The sequence below is a fragment of the Anomaloglossus baeobatrachus genome, chromosome 4, assembly GCF_048569485.1.
Source record: "Anomaloglossus baeobatrachus isolate aAnoBae1 chromosome 4, aAnoBae1.hap1, whole genome shotgun sequence".
NCBI classification, from domain to species: Eukaryota; Metazoa; Chordata; class Amphibia; order Anura; family Aromobatidae; genus Anomaloglossus; species Anomaloglossus baeobatrachus.
In genome coordinates this window covers 107,230,433-107,255,985 of record NC_134356.1, presented here as the reverse complement: position 1 = coordinate 107,255,985, position 25,553 = coordinate 107,230,433, and the positions used below count along the sequence as shown (strand labels likewise).

The window sequence follows — 25,553 nt, the reverse complement described above, 5'->3', positions numbered from 1 at the left end:
AAAGAGTTGCACACCAGTCACAATGTATAGGGGAATAATGAAAAGCATAACTGCTATAGGAATACTAGACTGAAAAATACAATGGACTATCTGAAATAAGTGAAAAACATGAAAATGGTATCTGCATAACTGCTATGAAAAATAGAAATGAGAGATATTTAGCCATTGTATTGATCAATGCAAAGGAGCCCCAAAGGAGGCGTTTGGTTTTGGGGCTCCTTTGCATTGATCAATACAATGGCTAAATATCTCTCATTTCTATTTTTCATAGCAGTTATGCAGATACCATTTTCATGTTTTTCACTTATTTCAGATAGTCCATTGTATTTTTCAGTCTAGTATTCCTATAGCAGTTATGCTTTTCATTATTCCCCTATACATTGTGACTGGTGTGCAACTCTTTATCCTATTGTTTACACGAACCATGAGGCTGGCAAGGGAACGGAAGGTAAGGTGAGCACAATATGTGTGTGTGCAAGCATGCTTGTGTGTGTTTGTGCGTGTTTGTGCGGACTGCAAGAGCGGGTTAGAGCGCGGTTAAAGTACGAAACCGGAAGTGTGTGCGGTATTTGCTCATACAGCAAAGCTAGCTTGTAAACTGAGTGACAAATTTACTGCAACTTTGCTCGTATAGCAAAATACTCGCAAACCGAGTTACTCGTAAACTGAATTTCCACTGTATATTTGAAAAGCCAGAATTGCTTTTTTTATGGTTGCGGCATGCTCCAATAAAATGCCAAGTGTACTCCAAAATTATATCACTAAAAATGTCAGCTCAGTGCACAAACTATGTTTATTCTTGTTTTATAAGGTTTTTAATTTAAATTAAACACTATAAATGTAAGAAAAAACTTTATTATTAAAGTTTATTATTGTCATAATCATACAGATCAGGAGAATCATATTGACAAGTCATTGTTACAGTCTAATGAGCGCCATCCGCATCCATTTAGATGTTTTTTTACAGTACTAACAGATACATCAAGAACACCACAAATGTGTGAAATAGGACTAAGTTTACAACAATAATGCTGATGATGAGGATGATGATGATAAAACCAGTATACATGTCTACCCTGGAGCTCTTGTGTAAGATGTCCTCTGCTGGTGTTTGCCCACCCATTCTCCTGTGATAAAATGGAGTTAGAATAAGGCCAGAGTTACACCTTGCGAGAGACTTCTGCGAGTATCGCATCGGCATCACCCGACACAGCCGCACACTCTCCTGACAGCAGGTCGGCTGCATGTATTTCTATGCAGCTGAAACGCTCCTGTCCGGAGAGTGTGTGGCCGTGTCAGGTGAAGCTGATGCGAGACTTGCGCGAGTCACTTGCAAGGTGTAACTTTGGCCTTACTGGTGTACAGAGAGCATTGGTAGGCCAGGTAGAGGCTGTTGTAGAGCCACCAGTAGAGGATGACATAGTGTTTTTTATATTTATTTAGCCTCTTAGTGACTAAGCAAAGTTTTTTCAAATCTGATATTTTTTTTTAATGTGGCAATAACTGACATTTTTTCAACATATCCCAAGGCTTTATAGCTTGTTTTTTGGGTCCCATTGTACTTGATAATAGTGGTATTTTTTCAAGAAAACGTACAAAGCTTTTATTTTACTGACCTATTCAGTTTTAAAGTGACTTTGTGGGACTTATATATTGGAAAACACCCAAAAGTGATACCATTTTAAAAACAGCAACCCTCAACATATTCACAACTGCTGTCAGGTAATTTATTAACCCTACAGCTGCTTTTCGTGAATTAACGCAAAGTGTAATTACAGGAATGAAAAATTATATTTTTAACACTAAAACATTGCTAATTTCTGTAATGGCCCCTATGGCTGGCAGACCTAAGACAATTACCCCCATGATCTGTTAGGCATGTGGACGACACTGCCTGTAAGGGGTTAAACGGCCATGGCCGGTGCCAAAACCAATTGTGGCTGACGCAGCAGGGTGTCCGTTCTAGTGTACAGCCAACAGCTGCTGCGTTTTCACCCGTCCGGGGATACTTTTTTCTTGTTAGGTGAATAGAGAGGTGCATAGGTGGTCTTTAAAGGGTTATGAATCAGGGCTCTAATTCAAAAAATGCATCGTAATCCACCTTATTCTGCAACTTTCTTAAGATTTACAGTACATATATACTGTCATACTACAAAACAATAACAAACAGTCAATCTATATAGTATTAAAAAGTATCATACTCTAAGCAGGTTATATTTATTCATTGTATAATGAATAGTTAAATCATTTTCTAATACACTTTCTCCATCAACTCTCCATGGTTGTCCCACAGTTGCAGGACTGATTATACAGGGAGTGAATCATTGCTTTAGATTAGATGCTCAAAAGGATTTATAAAGTTCTGTAACTTTTCATTACATGAATAAATAACATTTGCTTAAACTTGAAAACCCCATTAAGTTATAACATTGTGTGTGCGTGTCTGATCCGTATGTATCCAGATACAGTGCTTCTTTGGATTGTATACTTTGCTGACATTAGATCTTATTTTTTACTCTGCAAAGATATATTTAACTTCTGTTGTGAACTTAAAGTTCTCCAATTCATGGAGATTTTGTTTTCCATGTAGATCTCCATACTGTACATATAATTATTGCTACGCTTGGTTCAGTTTGTGCTCAGTCTTATCACCAACAATGTAAATTCTCATCTGGAGTAAAACCTTGTCACGCTGTTTGATGCTGAATAAAATAAAATTCACATTCCACATCCTACTTCAATTATCAGGATAATAAAAAATAGATGACATTTCGACACCTTTGAAGCACATTCTTTACCTATGACATCATGTGAATGTGTGAAAGAATATTACATCTTATTTGTCTGGTTATTGTATGTATAAATAGCATTTTTGTAATAATATCACTTATGGCATTTTATGCATTTTACAGAGTTACCATCTTAGAGAAGCTTTCTCACTCTAAGCATTAAAGATATTGTCTACTACTTTTACATTGATGGCCTATCCTTAGGAGAAGTCATCACTGTCTGAGTAGCTGGGGTTCAAAACCCCGCACCCCCGCCTATCAGCTGTTTTTGGTGTCATGTCGGTAAGAGCAGCCATAAATGCTCAGCACTAGAGCTGCCGCGTCAACTGATAGCAGCTGCGGCTGGTTACTTCACATCCGCCTCCCATTCAAATCAATAGGAGGCAGATGTGCTATACCCGACCGCAGCCAGTATCAGATGGTAGGGCTGCTCCGGATCTGAGCATTTATGGCCACCTACTTCTTGCAGCTGACACTAAAGACAGCTCATTGGCTGGGGATGACAGGTGTCTGACCCCAGCCGATCAGACATCAATGATCTATCTTAAGGATAGGCTATCAATGTAAAAGTAGTGGATGATCTGCTTAATATGAGGTGTCAGTAGAAGAACCCTGTAAATCTCATGGTTTTAATGTACAAATGTATTTATGATTCTCACAACATAGACTAGGGGAAGGTCCAGCGTGAGCCAAAACACACAACAGAGCTTACACCACGACAAACAAGGGGTACATCGGGGACACCTTAACAATGGATGGCCCTAGGACTAGTGAGAGGGAAATTAGACACCTCCTCCACTTTCCTGGCCCTGTGCTCTACACTGCCAGCCAGTCCCTATACAGGTTCCTCACCTGTCACCGAGCAGGAACCTAAAGACCTGAATGACCCTACAATAGTCCTGGCTAGTGAGTGGGCAGGTAAGGGATGCTAGTACTAGAGCAACACACCAGGGAAGGAAGACAGACAGAGGGAAACAGTACAACAGACCAAGACTGCAGCCACCACAGAGTTTCAGCAGCTCCTTCCACCTCCATGTCCATCATCAAAATTGCAAAGAGAATAACCAGCACCCTCTGCTGGTAGCAGAGGGTATATAAATGAACTGGGAGTGGTCCCAAACTGGAAACACCTGAGAAAGGTAAAGACTGCTTGCTGGCAAGGAATACTGACATTAACCCTACGACTGCCAAAGGAAAGGAAAGGAAACATGTTTAATATTGAGAGTCAAGAAAGGAAATGACTCTCAAGTCCTGAATCTGTCACTATTCTCATAATGCTGACAATAATATAGAACTAGAACATTTCCAAAATTTCTCATTCCGGTTAGAACAGTAATATTAAAGGGAATGCATCAAGAGAAAATAAACTATTGTTCAAGTGGACTGCAGGTAACTTCAGCATGCTGTCCGCATGAGTTATGTTCCATGACCATCTGTTATGTTATCAAATAAATAAAATAAATAAAATAAAAACCTCTACCAGTGTCACAACTAAAGAATATAACATAAAACACTTAGCTGAAGGTATAAAATGAAAAGCTAAAAAAAAAATGAATGGAAATCCATAGTGTTCAGAGACTACGAAATTGAATGGTCTGCATTCACGCTAATGTCTGTTTTTCATTTTTATTTTTTATGTGTCCTGATGGTGCGGATTTTAATATTTTGTGTTGAGATTTTAGAGACATTGAAATGAATCTTTTCCATGGGCAAGGTGCAGAATGATTTAGATGTTGATGAGATTATCAGGGTCTGCACCTAACATTGCAGAACAAGATTCCCTCTCCACGTGAACTGGAAAACTGCTTAATGTCGCTGCTCATATTTTGAACATAACAGTCAATTAAATGAAGTCATATAATTATTAAAACAGTAATTCAGTAAAGCCAGTTTATGGGAGAAATATCAGCTCATAAATATTTTCTTTTTCTGGTGTTTATAAAATAATAAAATCATGCGGCGCACTCTGGAGAATTCGGGTTTCCTTGTACAATTAATAGGCATGATTTTCTCTCTTGTATTTAGATTAATGTTTAATATTGCATGTGGTTACTATTAGGAATATTGCTTTTTGTGACAGCTTTAGTTAAGACATCATTTAATAATAGGTAATTATGGTCTGTTACTTCATAGCAGAAGCGTAACTTGAAGCTCCTGGGCCCCAATGTAAAAGCTCTATCAAGGCCCCCACCTTTATTTAACGAGTATCTGTCACCACCTCTGACATGCCTGTTTTAGTAAATACTTGTATTCCCATGAAATGATAAACCTCTATATTGTACTGCTCCATTGTTATTTCTATTGAAAATGTTGGAATGAATGGCCAATGAGTGTGTCCCTACATATTGGGAAACTACTTGTGTATACACTATATCAGACATAATAATGCCCTGCACGTTTGTTTGTTTGTTTGTTTGATACGGGACAAAACATTTTTTTAAAGTAAAAACTTGCCAGGAAATAGAGAAAATTGAAAGCAATGACAAAACATAGGAACCTTACTAGAGAGTCATCTTGGATGACTAATGTAACAGACTGGTCAAAGCCAATAGGTATCCATGCATCTTGGAAGACTTGTCGAAGAGGCGATTCCTCGTCAGTGTCTCCTTTCTCTGCTCCCAATGTGTGAGTCTAAACCTGAGGGTAGGATTTTACTTGCAAGAGACTCAAGTGTATCTCGCATCGCATCACCCGGGATGGCCTGTCTCTTTCCCAACAGGAATGTCTCAGCTGCATAGGAATAGATGAAGCTGAAACGCTCCTGTCGGGAAAGAGGCAGGCTGTCCCGGGTGATGCGATGCGAGATACGCTTGAGTCTCTCGCAAGTAAAATCCTACCCTAAGGGTACGGTTCCACTTGCACACAGCTTCCGATGCGAGAGCATCAGAAGCGATATGCTAATGACCCTAAGTATGCATATAGGGAGAGTCCCATATATCTGGGGGAGTGAAGCTGGCAAAAAACACTGGGCATTTCATGATGCTGGACAGTTTTTCAAAGTACAGTATATTTCTCTGATTTGCTATAGCAGTTCCTAGTCAGACACACACAGATGGAAAAACGCAGCCAGTCTTTGTTTCATGCTGCCCATGGTTCAAACATCATTAATCTTCTGTTAACAAAGGGTGTCATTAGGGAAAGTAACAGCTTGCCAAACTATGTGCTGCATGAATCAGAGTCCTAATATGTTACTTTGAAATGCCATTGCGATTTAGAGAAAACATACTTTGGAATGGTGACTGTGCGTCTCGGATGACTAGTCCAAGAGACCAGCCATCAGAGGTTTCTCACTGCCTCACTTTTCTAGACCTCAAAGTCTCTACCTCTACCCACATTTTGGGGGAGAAACTAACAAGGACTTACTTTTTCTGCTAGTCATCCCAGACACATGGACCCTGGCTGGCTTTTCAAAAGCATGTTTTCTCAGAAACATTTCAGATTTTCATAGTGAAATTTGCTTGGCTGTAATGGCATATGTGGTGTTTGATTCCGCTGCTTGTATTTTGGACAGCATGAATGTCCTGTTACTTTCCTCTTACTGGCGCCCCCAGTTTTAGTTTGAACTAGAAATTAAATTCACCTGATCCCACCTTCTCAGTACTCAAACGACTTTAACCCCTTCATGATCTATGACTAGAGGACCTGTGGACGTTTTGGTTCTCCGGGTTCAGTCGGACTTTAAATAAAGTTTTATTCTGGATTCAAACTTGAGCCGAACCTCACTGGTAGTCACTGATTGGGCAGTTTGGCTCTCTACCCACATACAGCCAGCCATTAACAGAGCACTTTCGAGGGAGGGAAGGCGGTGTATTTTTGTACATCCGACAATGTCATTGTTACCCCCCAATGTGAGCCATTCAGACACTAAAAGCGGTTCACACTGGGCTGAGCACCAAGCGTACCCGAGCAATGCTCGCTTGAGTTGTCAACATGCGAACACTAAACTTTAAAGTTCAATTTCACTCATCTCTACATTTGATGTATTTTTACTTCATATGTTGGGTCACCTTAATTGATGCAAGCTCAAAAGCTGATCTTGCTTCATTGCCGGCAGATGTCATGTGATACCCATCCAGGATCTGCCTCTAACAGTAGCGTGAAGGTGACTGTGGAAAGAGAAGGCGCAAAATAGGGTCTTACCCGGTATAACACATGGGGGCAAGTGTGGATTAAAAAACTCACCTGGTGGGGTTGTGCAAGTCACAACCCCTATGAAGGCACGTAATAAAGGTGGAACGCAGCGGTCCCGCAGTGTAGATATATTCCAAGAGGTAGAGCAGAAAGCAGGTTTCAAAATCCGCGCCCAACCACAGAAAATCCAGATGCTTGTTAGTGAATCCTTTCTTTCTTTATTTTTTACAGGTCTACGCGTTTCGAGGACATATCCGTCCTCATCATCAGGACAAGGTGCAAAGAAAGACTATATCATGATATAGTCTTTCTTTGCACCTTGTCCTGATGATGAGGACGGATATGTCCTCGAAACGCGTAGACCTGTAAAAAATAAAGAAAGAAAGGATTCACTAACAAGCATCTGGATTTTCTGTGGTTGGGCGCGGATTTTGAAACCTGCTTTCTGCTCTACCTCTTGGAATATATCTAACAGTAGCGGGTAGAGCCAAAGTCAGCTCGGTGCTGGGGGGCACTGGAGGTTGACATTATAGCCAGCAGTTTGCTGAAATCACCCATGCCTGTCTACATGAGACTGTGATTTTTGCTATACACTGGAAAACTATGAGATTGCAGTATATAGTATAAGCGATCTGACAAACACATGTTCTAGTCCCCTAGAAAGGCTAAAAAATAAAGTAAAAAAAGTTTAAAAAATATAGAAATAAAATGTAAAAAAAAAATTTAATCTCTTCTTTTCCCCTTTAAAAATAAATAAATTAAATAAAATAACAATATGTGGTATCACTGGTTCCTTAAAAGTTTGCTGCATCAAAATATGAATCTAGTTATCCCAAATGACAAATGCTGTAAAGAGGAAAAATTGAAATGCCTGAATTGTGGTTTTTTTTCTGCAATTCCATAAAAAATGCAATTAAGAAACAATATGTCTTATCTACCCCAAAATGTTATCAATAAAATTCTCAACTCGACAAGCAAGAAACAAGACATCATGCAGCTCCGTCAACGGAAAAATTAAAGTTTTACGGGTCTCATAAAATAATATTTTTTTTCACCTTTTAAATATAATAAACTCCACATTTGGACACTTTTACATTACAATGACTGCTGTAAAAACAAAACCCCAACAACAATTGTAGAATTTCCGGTATATTAAATGGTAAAATAAATAGTGTTTTTCGAAACTGGAATAAAATTGGTTAATTGGTTAACCTGGAAAGAAGGCAAACTAAAGACATTTTATAACATTTTCGTTTGAGCTCAAAATAATGTCTCCTGTACTGAAGTATATTATTTTTTGTTTTATCCAAACATGCAAACAACTACTGGACATGTGAACAGATCCTTACTGAGCTGAGCGTTGCAGATTTGCTACAAATATGTCATGGTTGCTCCTTCTCTTACACACTTTTCTCAGTGTTAGGCCGGTTTCAGACATCCATTTTTAATCAGGTACAAGCCACATGCATGTTTATGGTCATACATGTGTAATACGTGTGTCACGCGTATGTCACACGTGTGACTTCTGTGTTTCCATATGTGTGACACGTACCAGAGTAAACAAGGGTCCTTGAAATAAAAAGATTTTCTATAGTCACCTGTATCCAGTGTTGTTTTCATCGGCTTTGCTGCCTCCCACTTCTGACCGCCGCTCATTATATTCATTGATTATTCACTGCACTGAGGAGCTGTAAGCCGGAGCATTGCGGTGATAGCATCGGGGACAGCACCACTGAGGACAGCATGGGCGCGTCACCAGTGACAGGTGAATATCCATCAAGCAGTGTGTGTGCAGTGATGTCTAGGAGGTCATCAGAGTTCCCAATGAACTCTGATGACATGCTGATGACACCCCTGCGACACCCGCACTACAGCGGGTGTCACGATGGTGACTTCATGGGTTCATCAGAGTTCATTGGGAACTCTGATGACCTCCTGGACATCACTGCACACACACTGCTTGATGGATATTCACCTGTCCCCACGATGCTGTCCTCGGCGATGCTGTACTCGGTGCTGTCCCCAGCGATGAAGCGGCTTCCAGCTCCTGTTATTGTTCTCAGACCTATGTTACTCAGTGAGGCAATGCTGATCCTTGATTTTTTTCTCAGCTGTATTTGCCATGAGGATGAAACGGTAGAATGCTGCGAGTGGATGTATAAATTCGACAAAACTTATCTATTCAAGTCTATAGGTGTGAAGAAAAAATGGAGTGCCACACTGACCATTCAACTGTCATCCATTTTTTACGGATTCATTACCATTCTGTGGCATAGGACACTTTAAATGATTGTAAATGAATAATAGATGCTGAGAAAGAAAACAGATTGCAAATGGATTGAATAAGGATGACAAGGGAGAAAAAAAATCATCCAACTTTTCTGATTGAACATCAGACCGATTTTTTTAATACACTCGTGTGACCCCCAGCCATAGCTAGAGATCTCTCCTGTACCAGTCTGTGCCTTGTATTGGTCATTGTATTGATTGTACTTGTTTTTATTATGTATACCTATTTTCTCATGTAAAGTGCCATATATTAAATGGTGCTATAATAATAATAATCTACAGTGGACGGGGAGAGAGTACCATGAAGGGCACAGGAACAGGCTATAGTCAAGAATGCCAGAATATGTAGAGAAAAGTACAGTATTAGGGCTGTGCTAATACATGGAAGAAAGTCAACCTGAATGCACAATGATCCCCCATCCAGGCTACACACAGAGGCTCTCCCACAAGAGGATTTCTGAAATTTTGAATGAACCTTTGATCGGCTACAAGCCACATTTCAAGGAATGTGAAAATTAATGAAGGAATGAAAATAGTAGGGTGAAACTCCAATTTTATTGTTGACAGTAAACACTATAAACACTAATACATGTATAAATTAGGATATAACCTTTAAGGACCAGTGCCCATGATCATTGTTAGCAGGCTTTTGGATACAGTCCAAAACGCTGCGTAGTACAGTACAAGCACAGTGGATGGAATTTATAGAAATCTCCCGCCCATTGTCCTTTTTTTTATCAGTGCGTAAACTGACCGCGGCGCAGGTTTCCTATCCACAGCTCTCAAATTTTCGTGCGGAGATGCTTGTGTCTCCTGCGCTGGAGAACACAGTGGACGCACACAAAATACGTTATGTCCAGAACACCTACTAATCCTGATCGTGGGCACATACCCTGAAGGTTTGCTGATTGTCATGAGCTCTCAGCTTGAAGTTTTATCAGTAGTTACTAACTTTAATCTGTTTCATTTGCTATGGTAATATGTTAGTATCATTCTTGTTTTGTACATACCGACACCATTCAGGTGCTTACTAATGTATATTGCAAGAATATTTTTTATTTTTCATTAGTGGAGAGTATTTCCCTGTCCATGAATCCTAAAATAAAATAGGTCACTAAAAGATAGCTATAAGAATGTTCTCTCTGAACTTTGTGTAATACAATGTTATGCTGCATAGAGTTTGGGAAATAATGTATTGAGGCAGTTAAGTTTGTGTTTTATCTATTTGAAACATATTTTATTAATAAAAGCTTATTATTTTTTTTTTACAATATTACTTAATGAAATAATAAGCTACAGAATATCTTTATACATTGCTTTAAAGTCGCCGTGTTGTGAAGCTAGTTTCTGCCATTCTACATAAAATAAAAATCTTCACAATCTCTGATGGGCATTTAAGTGGCGTCATCCATTATGGATGTATATTCCAATGCTCATTTACTTCCCCATGACACAAGTAGAAGGGACTAAGGGATGGTTTTACATGGCAGGTAAGGATCTACTGAAGGCCCCGTTTCTGCCAAGTTTCTCACCAAAACTGGCCTTAACAGGAGATTGGTAATCCACCACCCCAAAAAATGCAAAAGAAAGTGATCAATATATGATAAATGTCATAAAGTTGTAACGCACGGACTAGAAGTCCATATGCACCATGTGTCTGACGGGCATCTGATGCGCTACAAAAAACACCACAAACAAAGGGGTACACCGTTTGGCTCTACTGCTGGGATCGGGATGAAGTGGACAACTCATGAACCCATCTCAAGCTGTACCTGAGCTCACTAGCGTTCCTATACGGAATGGTTCAACCCAGCCAGATACCTAATCCCTCACTAGCCCTGTAACCACCCTGGCTAGTGAGAGCCAATGACAGACACTAGTCCCACCGCTACATCAATAAACATGGAAGGGAAGGAAAGATAGACAGGAGGATTAACAGAAGGATACAAACACCAAAATCCATGGCTGCAGGCAGACTCCAACACAGCAGATAAAAGGGCAGAGGACCGTGCCCTCGAAGCTACTTAGACGAGGATTGCCAGAGTAGAATGAGTTCTATCAATAGCTGTAACGTCCTGGAGGTGGATTCACGGGACCGTGCACGGGACTCCCCCAGAGAGGCAACCAAGAGCTAACCCCTATACGGGGACTGTCCGGTCACCCCACCAGAGGGCCTAAATGCACGGCAGCCGGAACACAGGGAGTACGGGGTATGGGTCCTTCAGAGATTGGCACAGGAGATGACTAATAGTCCAACGGGAACTGGAGGCAGGACAGATGACGGGAACCGGCTACAGGTGCCGAGTAGTCCCAGCCGATGGGGTCCGGATCCAGCGGGACGTGCAGGCTGGAGCTTCCAGGTAAAGTCCAGGTGATGGGTTCAGGCTGATGGGAGATGGCAGGATCCTCAGCAAACAGTCACCGGGGCACCTCCTAGGTAATCGGCACTCTGGGACCAGGTCAGGACAGCAGACAGGCCCTGCGGAAGAGACAGGATTAATCTGGATACCAGACACAGAGGGACCTGAACACCTAACTATGGGAACACGTTGATCAGGCACCGCCCACATGGAAAGGAAGTCCTAATATACCCTGTACCTGTAATTGACCATATCCTGTTTCCGGGACGCTGGCCCTTTAAGAAGAGGTGAGTGAACGCACGCGCGCCCTAATGCGCATGCGCGAGGCTCGTGTGCCGGAGACCAGAGCAGGAAGCGGTGCAGGAGATGCAGGGGGACCAGACAGAGTATCCTGGGTCGCAGGGAGACACCGGGACCGGCGGGCAGGAGGCACGGAGGACGCAGAGAAGGGAGAGTGAGGGGGGGGCAGCCGCGGGCAGAAGGACCAGGAACCGGAGCGGTGAGTGACAGATGGCGCCGGGACCCGGGGAGCGGGACAATAGCACAGGTAGCTGGAAAAAAGCACTACTTAAAGGAGAGGGGTGTGGTAACTAAGCAGCTGCACCTGAACTGGACTGATTTTGTACTGATGTGAGAAATTATAGTGCGACTTGAGATTCCAGAAATGTTAATGAAATAGATACTATGAAGTGGGCTGTAAACGTTTTCCATCTAGACCTGATGCTCATATTTGCCCACACTGTTATTACCAGGTACTCACTTAATATACTATGTGCTTTTAATATGGGAAATAGGTAAGTAGGATTGTAAATCTTAAACAGCTGTATTCCCATTATATTATTTACATGTAAGTGACACCTTCTCTGAAATGTCTGTTTTAGTAAAATACTTTTTAAATACTTTTTTTAAATTCCCTATTAAATACCAGTTCTGGATCCTGTTTCTATCACCCTGTGTTATGCTGTTCATGTGTTTCTCCCTAGTCATGTATAAATAGATTGATAGCTGGATATTTATATTCCCGTACGTACCTGTGCCATCTAACATGGTTAGCACTGATTGGACTCTGGGTAACATCCAGAGTCAGAACAGAGACACGACATAAGAACTGACAAGACCTAGATCAATGGAGGCAATAGAGCGTAAATTTGGTCTTGTTTTCAAAGGGTCAGTTATGAACTGCTGTCTCGGGGGTTTAGTGTCCCAACCTACCTTCACTGTATTCTTCCTGAAGTCAATCCTATAATTTGGAGGTGTAGAGATGAGAAGTGAAATGGGTAATACCTAAGATCACAGATCTAGCTTCTGACGTGAATCCTGCCCTTGTCCTTTTCAATCAATGTGACATCCCTCTAAAAATATATAGACATTCTATATTGAGGCATTTAATTGTGATGACTCAAGCATGTATCCCTTATTTTTTAGAAAAAATAATCCATTCTGAAAATCTCTTTCAGATTCACTAAAATTAATGATGTAAGGTTGATAAAGGTACTCACCGCCTACACTCAATAATTCCTATGACCACTTTTGTAAAACTTGGTTCTATCAGTGGGAATTTAGATCTTCTCATGAATATCAGGCCCATATATAGGAAAACTAAATATAGGAGTGCGATTGCTGACCAGAATTAATAACTCCTTCTTTTCCCCGCTATTCCTTCCCTTTTTATCTTTCTTTCGTTTTTACTTTCTTTCTTTCTCTCTTTCTTTATTTGTTTTTTATTTCTTTCTTTCTCTTTCTTTCTCTCTTTCTTTCTTTCTCTCTTTCTTTCTCTCTTTCTTTCTCTTTCTTTCTTTCTTCTTTTCTTTCTTTCTCTTTCTTTCTTTCTCTCTCTTTCTTTCTTCTTTTCTTTCTTTCTCTTTCTTTCTCTCTCTTTCTTTCTTTCTCTATCTTTCTTTCTTTTTTCTTTTCTTTCTTTCTCTTTCTTTCTCTCTCTTTCTTTCTTCTTTTCTTTCTCTCTTTCTTTCTTTCTCTCTCTTTCTTTCTTTTTTCTTTTCTTTCTTTCTCTTTCTTTCTTTCTCTCTCTTTCTTTCTTTCTCTATCTTTCTTTCTTTCTTCTTTTCTTTCTTTCTCTTTCTTTCTTTCTCTTTCTTTCTTTCTTTCTTTCTTTCTCTATCTTTCTTCTATGTTGTTTTATTGGAGTATAATTGGTGCTTTTGTTTGGAATAGATACTGACTTTTTATATCAATATAGCATTTCCTATTTCTCTTGGCAGCTTATATTGATGTTGTCATGTTACTCTGTAAATTATTTCAATTTTTTTACAATTAGTGCCTTAAGTCTGTGTTACTCTTTTTGCAATATAATAAACAAAGAAAAAGAAAAAAAAACCTTACAAGACCTCCATAAGCCGAGTAATCACTAAGAGTTGATGGATTTAACCGTATTTTGTGGTTCATGTTTGGACCACAATCCATAGCTGACCAATATCTCCTGACTTGAACTCATTCTCATACAGTAGTAAAAAACAGGTAAGTCCAGCAACATGTCTCCGATGAGAAAAAATCCAATTTATTACAAAAACATTAAAACATGTAAAAAAATGGGGAACAATTGCCCCTGAGCTGCTGTTACATGTTTCTAACAAAGTTCTTAGTCATACAATCGTGAGAACTTTGTTCTAATAAATTAGGTTTTATCTCATCAGAGACGTGTTGCTGAACTTACCTGATTTTTATTCTTCGATCTGGATAGCCGACCTGCTCGCCCGGTATCGCCCAGTATACCACCTTTTCCTAAATTCCACCTGGTGAGCTGGATTACCTTTTCAATTTTCTATCAGCTTCATATAGATATATTACAAATTTAAAGGGAACCTGTCACCAGATTTGGCACCTATAAGCTGTGGCCACCACCAGTGAGCTCTTATACAGCATTCTAACATGCTGTATATAAGAGCCCAGTCCACTGTGTAGAGCGTCAAAATTACTTTATAATACTCACCTAAACGGTTGGTGCAGTGCAGACTGGTTGGATGGGTGTCTCCATTTTCTGGGTCCGGCGCCTCTTCTTTCGGCCATCTGTGTCCTCATTCTGCTGAAGCCTGGGTACATGACGCTTCCTACGTCATGCACTCAGGCCGGTATTGAGGTCCTGCGCAGGCGCACTTTGATCTGCCTTGAGCAGGGCAGATCAAAGTATTGTAGTGTGCCTGCGCAGGACCTCAATGCCGGCCTGTGTGGATGATGTAGGATGCGTCATGCACCCAGGCTTCAGAAGAATGAGGACACAGATGGCCGAAAGAAGAGGCGCCGGACCCAGAGAATGGAGACCCCCATCCAACCAGTCGTTATACCTGGTGCCTCTGATGAGTGGTGACATCAGGAACGTTACCGCTCATCAGAGTCAGTGAGTCACGCACAGCGCATCGTGCCCCGGAGTGACCTGGCAACCCTGAACAGCGGTAATGTTACTGATGTCACCGTACTTCAGAGTCTTATGCATGTTTGAATATCAGGATTATAGAGCTGTACATGGATTTTCAAAGCAACTACATCAGCTTCAGCAAGTCTTATGGATCTATATGTAAGTCAATGGAGCTTGTTTGGGAAACCTGATGACAGACATTCTTCTTATCTGTCAAAATGCTGCTCTATATTCTAGGTAAATATTTGGGACAAATTACATTGGAAGAAATATGACATTATCTTTCCCCCTGTTCTTCTGTTTAGATAGGTGCAGGAACTTGTGATTTTTAAAGGTTTTAGGCATCTGAGGTTTTTGACTGTAAAACCTCCAATACATGTAACTCCAAAAACATATGTTGAGGAACACCATTTTCAATTCTACACTTTGAAAAGGAAAACAAACAATACGACAAATGTAGTCTTTCATTTATGCCACAAAGCATATTGTTGTAGTCCCTGCTGCATATTTTGTGCCATCTAAATGTTTAATAAAATATGTGCAGAACTTCAGATTTCAGCACAGTGCAACCATTGTAGCAAATATTTTCAACAGTTTTTCATCTCCGACACAATGGCAGGTCCACACAGTAGGCTCCCGGGGGGGGGGGGAGGGGGTGACACGCAGGGGCACATTTTATATGTATGTCCCCAATGTTTTCATTAAGGCCATGTCATCACTTGCAGATATGCAGTTTTTTTTCCCACTGCATTTTTCTGCAAGTGTCCATTCCAAAATTTCACCCTTTAGCCAGTTTTCATCTTCCTGATTAGGCCAAATGTTACAATTCTGACCGGTGTCACTTTATATGATAATAACTCTGAAACACTTCAGCGGATCCCAGTGATTCTCTGTTTTGTTTTTTTGTAACACATTTTACTTCATATTAGTCGTACATTTTAGTTGATATGATGTGTGTTTATGTATAAAAATATTGAATATTTGATTAAACAGTCTTGGCGCTGCCCAGAGCAAGAAAGTTAATTTCCTCCCGGTATCCAGGCTTTCAGTGCATCAGCCGGACAGTTTTAGAACGCTATTAACCTGCGGGTTAACCTCATATCTGCAGGTTAATGGCATTTTTTGACAAGACAGATTTCCTTTAAATTCACTATATAGAGAGAAGGGATGCACACCAGTGACAGTGTAAGGGGAATAAATGGAAAGCAGAAACTGCTGTGTGAATACTGACATGAAAAATCCAATAGCTATATGTAAAAATGAAAATATGACAATGGTATCTGCATAACTGCCATGAACTTTAAGAATAAAGAGAAATTTAGCTATTAAATTGATCAATACAACAGAGCCCCAACCCCAATTTCTCTTTATTCTTAAGTTCATGGCAGTAATGCAGATTCCATTGTCATATTTTCATTCTCACATATAGCTATAGTATTTTTCATGTCAGTATTCACACAGCAGTTTCTGCTATTACATGTATTCCCTTGCACTGTCGCTGGTGTACATACCTTCTCTCTATATAGTGACGTTTTTTAGGGTTTTGTACCCAGTTCAGACTTAGAATGGTGTTCCAGACGTTATTTCTTAATTCCTTTAAATTCAGTGATGCCTTCCTGCTCTAAAAAACCGTACTGTATGTCACAAGTATCTCAGATGACTGACAGTTGTGTTTTCTGCCAATATAAGGTCACAGAGTTTGGTTGCACAAAATGCTCCTTGACTTTCTATTATTCTTGCTATTAGTATTCATTGGCATAGGTCCGGCTGGATTTTCATCTCTCCCCCTCTTGGACCCAGCAAGAGCTTCCACCCAACTGCTTATCATTAGTATTCTCTTGGTACTTAAATACTTCCTTCTTCCTTAGACTGTTGCTGGTGATATTTTTCAGTTCATTCTAGCTTTGGTTGCAAGCAGGTGACTTGCTCTCATCTGTGGTATCGTTGCTGAAGCTTGCTGAACTCCTGCCTGAGCCATCTGTAGATATGTAATTCATGCTTTTTCCCCGTGTGTCCTCCTTGTATCTTCCTTTAGTGTTTAGTTGAGTTGATGAAGAGCTCATCCCATTCATTTCCTATTTAGGGTCTAGCACTAAGGATATCTAGAGTAAGGTATGCGGCATGGCGCATAGGTGCAGAACCTATCTAGGGAGATGAGGGACCCCAGGGACCAGTAGTAGGTTCAGTCAATGGTCACCATCTTCCCTTTTCCTAGAACAGAGGTTCCCTTCCCTTTCACTGCTCGCTTGGTACTTCCCCATACGTAACGTGACACCTACTCATAAAGCATGTATTTCCTGATGATTCAAGTTTCTTAGTGTGTAACATACTGTACAGTAAATGTTAAACTTCCATTTTTACTATATATTTTAGACACTAGAATATAAGAAATTGTCATATATGAAGTTTTGCTGAAAAAAAAGACCACCCCTAGGAGATGCCGGTACATTCCTTGGGCATCTTTTCTCCTGAATAGTTCCTTTGTCAGATTTCTCGTGCAGCTCACGTTATGAAATCTGTTTATTATATTTTGATTGTTGTTTTGCTTTTGTATCTTCTTACCTTAACGCTTGTGCCAAATATATTGTTTGATAAGAGATGAACAGATGTTTGACTTCAAGAGCTTTGCTTGAATGAGGTTGCTCCAGACATTTCAGTGAAATGTATCATCAATATTAGACTTATCTCCATGGCAAGATAACTTAAATGTACTTTAACTTCTAAAGTACAGCTGAAACTTATTTAGGATTGCCTCATAGTCTATAAAGCTTGGAACTTCCTGTATAATAAATGTCATCACATAACACCAAAATGCTAATATGTTCAATATGGAAAAACATGTTCTTCCTACATCTCTGACTGTATCATATATTGTTTTTCCTTATTGGGGATGTAAATAATTGTGTCTTTTTGTAGAAGTGTTATTCAGTTAATCAAAAATTCTTAGAGGCGTCTAGGAAAACTGGAATATAAATTGTGAGAAACAATGATACCTTTATATGTAAAGTACAAAATAATTGCCTTTTTTAAAAAGAATAGAAGTATCCAGCGCTGATGTCAGAATAGGTATAAAAACTCTACATAAAATGGATTTCCATTAGAAGTAGCATTTTGCTATACTAATTTTTACCATTTAAAGGGAATCTGTCAGCAGGTTTTTGCTATGTAACGGTTAACACAGATAGTTCAGGCATGCCTATCTTTTCACAGTCCAATCTTTTGTTTATTTGCTATGTTTGTTTAAACAACAAGACCATTATCATTACAGGACTAGAAACTCACATGCATGGCAGTCCAACATGCCTCCTGCTGTGATTGACACCTCACTGTTAACCCTAGAACGCATACCTGGGGCCTCGCAGGCCTGATAGGTTACTTGTTTTCTATTGTAGATTTCTATGTTTACGTGTTCTAGGGTTAAAGTACAATCTCTACTGAGAGCTTGGTTTGGCTGTGGACTCTCCTCTGGACTCTCCAAGACTAAAACTAAAAATTCTGATTGTGCCAGAACAGCAGCACCCAGTTATCTAAGTGATACATTGCTGGATTCAGGATCTCTTTACCTAATCATGCTGCTCTCAGATGAGGTAGAAATAACCTGCAGACATATTTCCTTGAATTGGTTATTACAATACAGTGAGGGCTTCAAATAACCACCTCTGATGTGGGCCAGATAATCCTTGTATATTGGTTATATTCTTTAAGAGGAACTCTGCTCTTAAGCTGAGTATTTCTTACTTACATTTTGTTTGAACTTAAAGGGACTGTATATGACTCACTAAATCTCATAGATTTTTTTTTTTAAATTATTGCTAAAGGGTGATTATTACTTTTATGGGTTCGGTTCCACTTGCGTTTTGCATGGATGAGTGCAATCCGATGAAACATCGGACTGCTCTCACTCTAGTGTAAAACTATGGGGCAGCGTCCATCTGCGATTGATTTCTCATGCAATATCGGCATGAGATAAGAATCATAGCATGCTGCGTTTGGCAGCGAGTCTCGGCTCATGCACCCCCATACAAGTCTATGGGAGTGTGTGAAACATCACACTGCACTCACATGTAATCCAAGTACAGTGTGATGTACAAAGACACAGGTAGCGGAGGAGAGGGAGAAAGTGCTCCCTCCTCTTCTCCGCACCTGTGATACGATCACAAGATCGCATCACAGTTGGCATGACCCTCGTCTGACGCTCGCAGCAGAGGGTCATTAGCATATCTCTTTTGATTCCCTCGCATCGGAAGCTATACACTAGTGGAACCGTACCCTTATTATCAGTACTTCATGGGCTTGAGGAGGATAAAATCTTAAAAAGTAGCTATATTTGTTGCTCTAATGATGAATCCCTGCCACCAACTACTGAAGCAAATCACAGCGTTTAGTTGTCATCTTGATTTAGATGACACAAGATCACTGAGCCAAGTGATTGTCTGCATAGGTCCCTGCAGTGTATTTGTGACATCACGACTATAGTCTGTTAACCAAGACTGGAGAGCAGCAGTGGAGAGGCCTTACGATAATTTGTGAATGTCGCCACTTGTGTTAAAGGGAACTAATCAGCTTGATTTTCATACATAATGTATATCCAGTGCTATACTGTCCCTAGGATGCTGAATGTAAGCATAGCTCTTGTTCTGAGATTGGAAGTTTTATTTCAGAAATATGTGCAAGTAAAGTTTGAGCAATTCACTGCTATGTGATTGACAGGTGCAACAGGAAAAGAATGTGTGTGTCGGATTTTGCTATCTATTACCACACCTGTCTGCCTGCCTGGCCTTCCTCCTCTTTTCGTCATCATAGTCGTGAATTCCAGCGCAGGCAGACAGGGGCGGGAATAGATAACAAAACCCAACCCACATATTCTTGCTCCTGTTGCACCTGTCAATCAAATAGCAGTGCATTACTGGAACTTTACTTGTACATATTTCTGAAATAAAACCTCCAGTCTCAGAACAAAAGCTATGCTTACATTCAGCATCCTAGGGACAGTATAGCACTAGCTTTACTTTATATTTGAAAATCCTGCTGGTTGGTTCCCTTTAAGTTTAAAGGTCCAGTCACACTAAGCAACTTACCAGCGATCCCAACAACGATAGGGATCGCTGGTAAGTTGCTAGGAGGTTGCTGGTGAGATGTCACACTGCGACGCTCCAGCGATCCCACCAGCAACCTGCCCTGACAGGGATCGCTGGAGCGTGGCTACACGAGTTGCTGGTGAGCTCACCAGCAACCAGTGACCAGCCACACGTGCAGAGAGCAGGGAGCAGCGCACACTGAGCGCTGGCTCCTTGCTCTCCTTAGTTACAGCACACATCGGGTTAATTACCCGATGTGTGCTGCAGCTACATGTGCACAGAGCAGGGAGCCGCGCACACTGCTTAGCGCTGGCTCCTTGCTCTCCTAGCTACAGCACACATCGGGTTAATTAACCCGATGTGTCCTGCAGCTACATGTGCACAGAGCAGGAGCCGGCACTGACAGTGAGAGCGGCTGAGGCTGGTAAGAAAGGTAAATATCGGGTAACCAAGGACAGGGCTTCTTGGTTACCCGATGTTTACATTGGTTACCAGCCTCCGCAGAAGCTGGCTCCTGCTCCCTGCACATTAGTTGTTGCTGTCTCGCTGTCACACACAGCGATCTGTGCTTCACAGCAGGACAGCAACAACTAAAAAATGGCCCAGGACATTCAGCAACAACCAACGACCTCACAGCAGGGGCCAGGTTGTTGCTGGATGTCACACACAGCAACATCGCTAGCAATGTCACAAAAGTTGTTCGTTAGCAGCGATGTTGCTTAGTGTGATGGGGCCTTTAGCTTCCAAAGCCCATAGAATACAAACACTATAATCACAATAAAAACCTTTAAACTTTTAGATAAGAAAATAGCTGATATTTTTCTGGCCTTTTTTTCATCTCTTTACGTTTGTCCAATAATGTCCATTAAAAAACACCAGGGTGTAAATTTTCGGTCAGCCTTAATTTACTATGAGAACATTATGATGGATTTTAAACTTATTCTGAATGCAGTAAAGGTTTTCATGTGGATGTTGCTATCTACTTTTCGAAGTCTAGCCTCTACATGGCAATGTCATAAAAACAAGGATCATGCAATATTTTATAATCCTTCTGGCCAAAATCCCAGAAAACAGGACAAGTGAGAGCTGGGTGAGAAAATAAAACCAGTCCACTTTATTTTAAGAGAACTCAGTTAATAAATGTATGGTGCTCTCAGTTTGCAGGCTTACTGTACACCACTGGCTTAAATGTTCATAAAATGAGGAAATTGTTTTGTTAGAAGTATGGAGCCTCTTCTCCAGTGGCTCAGTTGGCAAGTACTTGAGCACTGCAGGAACAGCCGCACTGTGCTTAATAGGGTCAGTGCAAGAGTACACATGATAACATATGCACTCATTCATCTAGCTGCCGAGAAAGTGAAATGTCCTATGGAGAGGCCTTTATATGTGTTAAGAAATTACTCCACTGATTCTTATAACCATTTTAAATGAACTGGAAAGTATTTCTCACCTTTATGGTACACGTTAGACCGCGTTTTAATTTTTAAATACATTTGTTAAAGAGAATTTGTCAGTAAAATCAACTATCTTAACCCCTTCATGATTTAGGACATTAATATTTATGTCATAGGTCGCCTCCCTATGGATCTGATCAGCAGACGTGTGCAGCTAGTAGGCGCGGGTGGATCTCCGATCCACCTGCGTCTGTAAACCCCTTTGATTGCACTGGTAAACTCTGACATGACAATCTAACGTGCTCCAGCAGGGATCACGCTGTTCCTCGCCACCATCATGGCGATGATGGGGTGCCTATGGGTTGTCATGACAGCGTGGGGATCATATTGTTTCCTGACACCATTAGGATGATCACTGGGTGCCAGTGGGTTGTCATGACAGCACAGAGTTAGATGATGACCCCTGACACTGTCATGATTGCACAGAACAATGATGGGAACAAGCATTCAAACAATTATAGGCCTGTGTACAGGGGCCTTAAAGGGCTTCTCCTCTACCTTCACCTACTGTATCCTCACCCATCCCTTGTTCACTATGACCCCTTGCGGGCAGGGTCCTCTCCCCTCTTGTCCTTGTATTAATTATGATTATTGTACTTGTCTCTATTACGTATACCCCTTTTCTCATGTAAAGCACCACGGAATAAATAGCACTACAGTAATAAATAAACAATAATAATACTTGAACAACCTTTTCTCATTCCCCATATTTGGCCCCATTAAAATGAAAAAGCCTATACTCACCTCCTTTGTCAGCACAGTTCCAGCAGTGTTGGCGCTCACCTTACCAGGGCTCACGTGAGTTTGTGATATTATCAGAGGCCTGCTCCCAATCACCACCACCGGCTATTATCTCCCTGCCTTCAGACGTATGAGTAATCAACAGTAAGTGAGAGCTGTGGCTGGCCACTCACTTCTTGAAGATTATGCACATGTCCGAAGGTAGGGAGAGAAAAGCCGGTGTGGTGATTGGGTGCAGGTATCACGTGATGTTACAACTTCATTTGAGCCTGGAAACGTGAGCAGTGGCACCGCTAGAACTGTACTGACAGTAGGTAAGCATAAACTTTGTTTATTTTAATGGGGCGAAACATGTGGAATGAGAATGGGTTGTCCTTCTACTGGACAACCCCCTTTAAGGCTTTACAATTAGGATATGTTCAGTCCACTAAACAATGATCAGCTCTTATATACATAAAATTCAAACTGTTTGGGCAGATTTGATTAATCAGATGTGGTCCTCCTAATCAGGGTACTCCAACTCCCTAATAAAGGGCACAAAAGATCAAGGAATTAGATAGCTAATCATTACTCTTGCTAATCCTAGTTTGGCAGTTAGTTTTTTACTCTCCTCAATGCATTAAAGTTGAGGTCTGCTGAAAATCCGTGAATGATAGCAGTTTGGGATTTAGGTCACCCAATTTGTTTCTCAGGGTAATGTGTTCCCATATGTTTTTTGATGTGTAGTAGAGCTACTTCTACATATTTATCTTTCTTAATCTCTACAAAATCTCCAGATAATACATTGCTTATGTTCTTTTGTTACCTTCTTGTTCCCAGACATTGTACCTGATGTATTCCTGGCTAAGAGTGAAGTCTAAAGTTTATTTGTAAACTTTCACTGAGGCTGACTTCAGATGTTCTTGTATCATTCTGCCATGGCATGGACTATGGGAAGGTTCGGCATGAGGCCAAACAGAGAACTAAACAGGGGTAACGACACGACATACAAGCTCTCACTTACTGTTGATTACTCATACGTCTGAAGGCAGGGAGATAATAGCCGGTGGTGGTGATTGGGAGCAGGCCTGGTAGCAGAGGGTATACAAAGGGACTGGGACTGGTCCAAACCAGAAACACCGGATCAGGAGTCTGAGACTCCTGGAAAGCAAACTGACATTAACCCTTTGTTTCCAAAGGGAAAAAAACATATTTAAATAGTAGAGTCTCACCAGGTAAAGTGAGACTCAGACACAAAACCTGTCACTAATCGCTTACAGCAGAGAGACGACCGTGACACATTCTTCGAGTACACACTGCAGTGCACGGACTGGCCACGGATCTCCTGACCCAAACCTGGCAGCCTGATAGGCATAAATGAGGCTTTCATGAAAGCCTAATTACAGGAGAAACGGCCGTCGTCCCCTGTGAGGAGCCGGCATGCAGGTCTCCTCCCGCTAATGATTTTATCCTGCACTGAAATTTTGAAATAAAGAACTTCGGACACAGCAACGGTAATTGCGGTCAATTTCTTCTGCTACATACATAATAAATGAGGCTGTCAAGTTCAGATCTGGAGGCCTTTCACCTGTTCGTTAATCGCTGTCCACACTTGGGCCATGATACACAGACGATTGATCGATACCTAAAAAGTATTGGGAATTAAAAGACTATTATAATAAGTTTTAATTTTGTAATTGTTGATGTATAAGCAAATAGTTCTTCATATTATTCATATTCCATCTCTTCCAAGAAGCCTATAACCTACAATAACCCTCAGACCAGTACTTCACTGCGCAACCAGCTCTACCGTCACCCACTGTATCCTCACCCATTCCCTGTAGATTGTGAGCCCTCGCGGGCAGGGTCCTCTCTCCTCCTGTACCAGTCTGTGCCTTGTATTGTTCATGATTATTGTACTTGATTTTATGTATACCCTTTTCACTTGTAAAGCGCCATGGCATAAACGGCACTATAAAAATAAATAATAATAATCATACTATTCAGTAGATAAAACTGTTTTAGTTTAATTTCCCCTAAAAATTCTTGATTCCACATAATGATCCTTATTTTTTAAGGTTTTTTTTAAGTTACCATTTTGATCTGAGAAGTTCAAGCAGTAATCTTTTAGTTTTTCGGAGTTTTCACTGCAGGCCATGGGTCAACAATAAAAGCATGCAAGGACAATGGGCCCCCAGAGTGGCATTTATGAGTGCAATGGACTGCAGGGGAGGGTCTCCATAAAAGATACAGTGATTGACAGTTTAGAGACAGAGCAAATAGCTTCAGTATGGTTTGGTAACTAAAGCCAAGAGGGTGAGCAGTAGGAGAATTCCAGCTATGTCATGGGAATGGTTATATCCAAGGATTTGATTAACAGCAAAGTGCAAATCCTGAGTAAGTGCCAGGGTTCAGGAGAGCAAACCTTTGGTTCTTAGCCAAATTGTTGCCATATTTTATTGTTCTTTAAAGCAATTGTTTACTCCTGTTCTATTGACCTTCAACTAACTGTTTAACTTAATAATTGCTGGAGAACTGCACAATGTAACTTTACTTTACTGAGCGATAAATACCTGACGCTTTCTTCTCCGTTGACACATTCCGTGATAAATCAATCGCTTGTTATTCTTGCTTTTAGTTTTCTTCTCATTGCTTAAATGCAAAATACAATTGATATAGAAGATTTCTTGTAGACTAAGATTCCATCATGTCATTTGAGCTCCTGTAGTCTCAGCCGGTAATTTGATGCTTTATTTATTTAATGTGTTTTGATATGGACGAATCAATTAGCATGTGTTTTGCAGTCATCTTGAGAAATTATGTTGTGTTTAAAATGATGGATAACACTGGAATGGTGTTATTTGATATTCTGCAACATCTTTGAGGGATTTGTACCTGAAACAAAACATTTATAATCTATGGTTAAGAAAGATCATTATATGTGATAAAGTTGAAATTGCCCGGTAAATTGGAAGCCACATTTTGTCATATGGGATAATAGTTTGATTTTTTAAACCTACCTTAACTCTAATAAAACATACTTGATCGAATTCACATGCTTTCCCATGGATGCAGAACAGACTTCTTCATTTTACAATGATAGAAAGACAGTTTTCTATTTATAATAGGAAAAATAATGTTACTTGCAGTTGTTTCTCATTTTTTGTACTTCCGTGTAGCAAGCGTGACCGAAAATCAAAGCTGGTTTTGTATTAGTATTAGTCGCAGCAAGATAATACTTAAGAATGTCCCTAAGTGGCAAACTATTCATGTTAGCAAGATGTACTCATATAACAGCTTGTAATTTTTAGTACACAGGAAGAAAAAAGATTTTTCCACCACTAGGATCAAAACAGTAACAA

At 40.5% G+C, this 25,553-nt stretch overlaps 2 protein-coding genes across 4 annotated transcripts in view; one reads left to right on the top strand and one right to left on the bottom strand.

Moving 5' to 3' along the window:
* Positions 1-25,553, top strand: part of SLIT3 (slit guidance ligand 3) — an 878,603-nt gene that overhangs the window by 156,729 nt on the left and 696,321 nt on the right. The window lies entirely within an intron of this gene.
* LOC142301270 (uncharacterized) overlaps positions 9,834-25,553 on the bottom strand; it is a 54,401-nt gene continuing 38,681 nt past the window's right edge. The window contains exon 4 of one of the 2 annotated variants that reach the window (XM_075342295.1): positions 9,834-11,688. The gene's annotated coding sequence lies outside the window, so the exon portion shown is untranslated. Of the gene's footprint in view, positions 11,689-25,059; positions 25,087-25,553 lie in introns of those variants that run through there. The other variant, XM_075342293.1, reaches the window with a different exon arrangement.